Consider the following 6,778-nt stretch of genomic DNA (forward strand, 5'->3'; position numbering starts at 1 on the left):
GATGTTTTGGGTTGGGACCCCTAAGGGTCACCTATCCACATGCTACAGGAACTTCTTCAGACTGTTGAAAGGGGGGTGGGGGAGGGAAGAAAGTTGGAAGAGAGGAGAGGCTTTACAAATCATGGCAGGTAATTGGTGGGGGTTGACAGGCAGAAAATTGGGACAAAGGCCAAAGATTCCCTTTTACGTATTTATACAACTCCCTTTTGAAAGTTATCATTAATTTTTGCTGCCACCACATTTTCATGCATGACATTCCTGTTCAGAAAAACTTAGTAAAACAAACTCTCCACATTTCTCCTTGTCACTTTGACCTGTTATATTAAATCCATGCCTCTGATTATGCATCCTCTTCTCAGTGGAACCAATTTCTCCCTTCCTATCGAACAAAGCTCCTCAAACTAGTAGGGCAGCGCGATGGCACAGCGGTAGAGTTTCCTCCTTTTACAGCCCCAGAGACCCAGGTTCGATCCTGACAGCGGGTGCTGTCTGTATGGAGTTTGCACATTCTCCCCGTGACCTGCGTGGGTTTTCTCGAGGTGCTCCGGTTCTCCTGCTTCTTCTTGTAGGATTCCGGCAGTGTAGACGCTGCTAAGCGTATTACTGCCCTCCGCAGGTCAAAGTTTGAACTAAATCCTTACATACAGTCCTGTAACTTGCAGGAATTGAAGAACAGCCCTGGATATCAGTTGATGTTTCTCACTGTGTCCAAACAAAGATGAAACAGAAAAAGCCTCAACTCCAAGTCCTGTCAGTCTAAGAAACAATACTTCTCTTTCTACCCTGTACTTTTTACATTCTAGGAAAACATGCTTAACTGTCTCATTACTCCCACATTCACACAAGCCAGAAACATGTTTCCCTACAATGCACAAATAGTAATTTAACCCACAGTGTCCCAACCTCAATCTACACAGTTTAACTGAGTCCCTACGGGACAGAGATGCACAGAAACATATTTTCCTAACTTCAGATTGTATAGAAAAGTAGTGTCTACCCCTGACTTCCATTTCCCATCCTCTCTGCCATTCTTTTGTTAAGCCCTCTTTAATTATTTCTCTCAGTTCCACTCTCCCCAATAATACATGGATATCTATTTCTCTTCTTAAACTCTCCTTTGCTATGAGGTCCACCTGCTCATTCCCCCTCACCCCAGCATGCCCGGGAACCCAGCAAAAAGTGATGTTACACGCAAACCCAATTCTAGAAAACACACTCATGATTTCATTTAGAATGTCAGGACGAGCTTTAGATTTCCCTACTCTTAAAGTTTCAAGAGCAGCTGCAGAATCAGAACAGATAATGACTTCACTAAAACTGGCTTCCTCAATCCACCATAGAGCCCATTGAATTGCCATTAATTCAGTCGTGAGAACAGAGCTTCCATCAGAAATGCGCCGGCCAATCTTCAACCCAAGCTGCTCCACATACACTCCAAACCCAGCTCTCCCACTAACTGGATCTTTAGATCCATCTGTAAAAACAATCAAAGTGCTCTCACTGATTGAATTAAGATATTCCACTATTCTTGGAGTCACCTCGCGCTTATCTTTTTCCTGAAGAAAAGCAAGCTCAATAAACAGTTCAGGAAGAACCCAATAGGGCACAGGTAGCCTTATTGTATGCTCTATAATACCCCCTTGCTCCAAACGCAGCTTCCTAGCCCACTGATTTATAATGACAAAAAATGTGTTATATTTGTTACCATCATCAACCTCTTGCAACAAACACCTTGCTGGGAAGGTATCATTACACCCACAAAGTTTAGCCCAGTAATGTAACCCTAGCTTAATGCGCCTTAACCATAAGGGCATTTCTCCCATTTCAACAATCAGGGCAGGGACTGGGGAAGTCCTGAAGGCTCCACAGCAAAGCCTCAAAGCCTTTGCCTGCAACACATCTAGCCTAGCCAGAACAGTTTTAGACGCAGACCCATACACAAAACACCCATAATCAAGAGAAGATCTGATCATGGCCTGATAAATTAGCAGCATTGTCTCCCTGTTGGCCCCCCACTCACACCCAACCAGACTTCTCATAACATTCAGAACTTTTCCACACTTCAACACAATTTTACCTACATGCACAGCCCAAGTCATACGCTCTTCAAACCAAACACCCAAAAACTTAAAAACCTTTACCTTCTCCAATAGAGACCCATACATATACAGCCCTAACTTAGGTAACTTTCTTTTAAAACCAAATACCATATATTTAGTCTTAGAGGCAGAGATTTTAAAGCCCCATGTGTTCCCCCATTCCTCTACAGACACTAACACTCTTTGAATCTGTTTTAAAACAAACTCTGCATTACGACCTCTTTTCCAGATGGCCCCGTCATCTGCAAACAAAGACAGACCAAATCCTCTCTCTAATTTACAAAATATGTCGTTTATCATGATATTAAATAAAACTGGACTGATAACACTTCCCTGCGGGGTTCCATTCTCTATTTCTACAGTCTCTGAGCTGACACTACCAACCATTACTTGTATTGTTCTATTCAATAAAAAATCCTTAATCCAGTTGAACATTCGTCCCCTGACTCCCAAGTCAAAAATTTTAATCATTAATCCCTCCTTCCACAAAGAATCATATGCCTTCTCAATATCAAGGAATACACTCACTACTGTTTCCTTGCTTCTAAATGCCCTTTTAATATCCTGATCCAAAACTGATACAGACTCCATTGTAGACCTTCCATTCCTAAAGCCATTCTGTACATCAACAAATAGTCCTCTGGTTTCTAAAAAATAAACTAGTCTGTTGGTTACCATCCTCTCCATAATTTTACAGAGCACTGCTGTGAGCGCTATAGGGCGATATGAACTAGGGTCAGATGCCTCTTTGCCTGGTTTCAAAATAGGGACCACGACTGCATGTTTCCATTCCTTTGGTAAATAACCCTCTGCCCACACAGTATTAAACAAAGCTAAGATTTCATCAAGTACAATATCATCCAGATGTTTAAATAACTCATACGACAACCTATCTCTCCCCGGGGTGGTATTTGCCCCAGACATAATTGCATCCTTCAACTCTTTTATGGTAAAAAACAGATTAAAGGTATTATAATTTACTAAACTCCTCTCCAGCTTCCACTGATTAACTGCCATCAGCTCAGTTCTCTTTCTACACCTCTCCACTCCCATGCTCTCTGATCTATGCACTGCTTGAAAACTGTCAACACACATGTCTGATTTTTCCTTATTGGAGACTGCTACCACCTCACCCTTCTGCAACACTGGTAACAAACTTATTTTGTATACTCCTGACATTCTACGCACAGCTGACCACAAATGCCTTACTGGAGTTTCCGGGCCTAGCGTACCACAAAACTTCCTCCAACTATTCCTCTTTGCATCCTTTACAACTCGTCTTGCTACTGCTCTTAGCCGCTTGTACTCCATTGCATTGACCAAAATTGGATACTTTCTTAATTTTCGATAGGCTATATTCCTATTCCTTACAGCTTCATCACATTCTTTATTCCACCAAGGAACAGACATACGGGACCTAGGTTCCTGCTTCACAGGAATAGTACAACAAGCTGCCTCATGAATCATGAGACTAATGGAAGTATTCCAACTATCTACAGAACCCTCACTATTAACCTCTCCAACTAAACTTAGAGCCTTCTCTTGGAATTTATCCCATTTGGCCTGAAAAAAGTTATATCTAGGGACTTTCTTTTCCACTTCTCTCCTCAAATCCCTACCAAACCTACATAAAATTGGATAATGATCACTACCCAGTGTATATCTATCCATTACATCCCATTCACCAATTCTTGCTAAATTTGATGAAGCAATTGATAAATCTATGTGGCTGCAGGTGTTTCTCACAATATTATACCTAGACGGCCTTCCATCATTTAACAATACCAACTCATACTTGTCTAGAAATTCTTCAACAATAACACCATTTTTATCCCTGTGATCACTACCCCATAAAGGATTATGCGCATTAAAGTCTCCGATCCATATAACAGGACACCTTACCTTCTCCATTATCTCATCAAAATCTGACAATATCAAGGGTTGACAGGGGTTATAATAATTTATCACAGTGATAGAATTCTGGCCGCTCCTAACTTCCACAGCCAAAACCTCAAGATTAGAATTAATGTCAACTTTCCTATACTGCAACCCAGTCTTAACAAAAGTTGCACAACCCCCACCTGATCTATCAGACCTATCTAATCGCACACATTCATAACCTGGGATTACAAAATCTAGACAGGGCTTTAACCATGTCTCTTGGATACATATTAGTTCTGGTGCTTCTTTAAATTCATCAACAAATCTCTTTAACTCTTGACCGTTTCCAATCAGACTCCGGGCGTTCCATTGAAGTATATAAAACATTATGGTGTTAATGAGGATCCCCATCATCCACCTCACTGACATACTCCATACTGCTAGCTCTCGACAACTGTGACCTCTCCATACACTGACTCTCCGTCATGTATTGATGCAACTTTTCTGGCAACTGCTTTACACTGAGGAACCTTTCAGCTGCCCCCACCACTAACCTGATGATATCTGACCGGTTAGCTGCTTTCTTAGCTCCTACCAGCACATCAGAAACAAAAGACAGAAATGACTCCTTATTAAAAATCAACATGTCAGATGGAAAAGCCGACGGTAAGTTTGGCACAGTGATCTGGCTTCCTAGCACCACTCTAGTCCCAGCGCTCACATCTCCGCGTTCTCTAGCCACCCTTTGAGCTGCCTCTGCATATGACACGTTGTTCTGATCCTTCACTTCCTGCACTCGCTTCGCCTGAACAAAGCGCTCACAACCACGAAACCCTGCTGCATGATCCCCATCACAGTTAGGGCACTTAGGAGCCTCTGCCTTGCAATTTTGTATTACATGATCTCCACCGCACTTTGCGCACTTTCTTTTACCCCGACAAGACCCAGCAACATGTCCAAACCTCTGACAGTTATAACAGCGCAACGGTGGTTTAATGTACTCCCTCACTTGATACGCCATACTCCCAAGAAACACTCTCTGTGGCAGTACTCCATCTTTGAACGTAAGCAGGACTGGCGGGTCCCTGACTCCATTCCTACTCTTAAATCTCACAACATCAGTTACCTGGGCCCCCTTAACATTTTCTAAGATCTCCTTCTCAGACAAGCCATCATACATCCCATAGACCACTCCCTTTATTCCCGGCTGTCTTCCTCTAGGGACCAAACTCTCCACCTTGACCACCAATTTCCCCACACCCCTAGCATCATTAAACTGTTTTCTGTCTTTGCAACAAACTCTTAACATCCCATTATACAGAATCTTAGCCTGAAAATCCCTGCCTATCTGGCTCTCCAAAGCGGTGGTAATTTTTAATGGATTCACTGCTCTAAATCCTGCATCTCCTTGATTTACTCCTTTAACTTTAAACAGCACGATGAATTCTTCAATAATTCTAGTTCTCCTAACTTTACTTCCTTCGTCTCCTGACATTTCGGGTCTTTCGCTCGATGCCTCTCTCTTAGAGCCCCCCCCCCCTCCCTTTCCTTACCTACAGTCTGCCACCCACCACCCTCAGCCCCACCGCTCTCTGAAGCCATGGGCCTCTAGAATCACGGACGCTAGCTCGCTCTCGAGCCTCCTTTCGCACCGACTGTCTCTGCCCACTCTCTCTCCCCTCCTTTCTTTAAAAAAGAATGCTAACAGGAAATGTCACCAATTTAAGCAAGGGCTCTAAATCAGAGAACGAAGAAATACACAAACTAGACACTCCGACGCTATCACCAAGTGTTTGTTGCTCCCTCCCTGCCTCTGACCTCAGGTGCTCCGGTTTCCCCTCAAACTCCAAAGACATGTGCGTTTGTAGGTTAATTGGCTTGGTAAAATTGTAAATTGTCCCCAGTGTGTGTAGGATAGTGTTGGAGTACATGGACCGATGGTCGGCCCAGACTCGGTGGGCTGAAGAGCCTGTTTCCATGCTGTATCTCTAAACTAAAACTAAATTAATTGAGCACAAGAATATAACCATGATGCTATTCTTGCAAAATCCCAAACCTTTGGGGAATGTAAGCTGAGGATTTTGTAACCCTGGTACTGTATTCACACGATTACCATTTAACTGCCTTGGAGCAATCATTGTTAAGGATACTTATCCAACTTCAACACTGACCACTGCTCACCAAAGTGCCGTGTTGCTTCTCTTTATTGCCGGGTAATCATGTCTACCATTGATCTCAATTGATGGATGACAGATACCAGGTCCCAAAAACATGCATTAACCACGTGGAAATAAAACAAACCTGCAGCTGCTGAAATTGGGAATAAAAACAGAATGTTTCTGCTCGCCGATGAGCTGTTGTGGCAGATGCATCCCGGTGAGCTGCGGTGTCGCTCAGGCCAGAGTCTGCGGCCGGTGGAGTCGGTGAGGTTGGCACCCGCGTGCCGTGAGTCGATGGAGCCCACGGTTGGGACCCGGGTTGGCGCCGGGGAGGCATCCGGAGGTGACCGGGCGGCGATAGTGGAGAGGGTATGCAAGCAAAGTATTCATTCATTCAAAACGTTCATCAGGCCAGGCAGCATCTGTAGGAAGAGAAACAGTTCAAAGACTCTTCTTCAGAACGGCGGCACTGTGGGGGCGCAGTGGTAGAGCTGCTGCCTTACAGTGCTTTCAGTAGACCCGGGTTCGATCCCGATTACAGGTGCTGTCTGTACGGAGTTTGCACGTTCTCCCCGTGACCTGCGTGGGCTTTTTCCGAGATCTTCGGTTTCCTCCCGCACACTAAAGACGTGCGTGTTT

The sequence above is a fragment of the Amblyraja radiata genome, chromosome 22, assembly GCF_010909765.2.
Source record: "Amblyraja radiata isolate CabotCenter1 chromosome 22, sAmbRad1.1.pri, whole genome shotgun sequence".
Classification (NCBI taxonomy): domain Eukaryota; kingdom Metazoa; phylum Chordata; class Chondrichthyes; order Rajiformes; family Rajidae; genus Amblyraja; species Amblyraja radiata.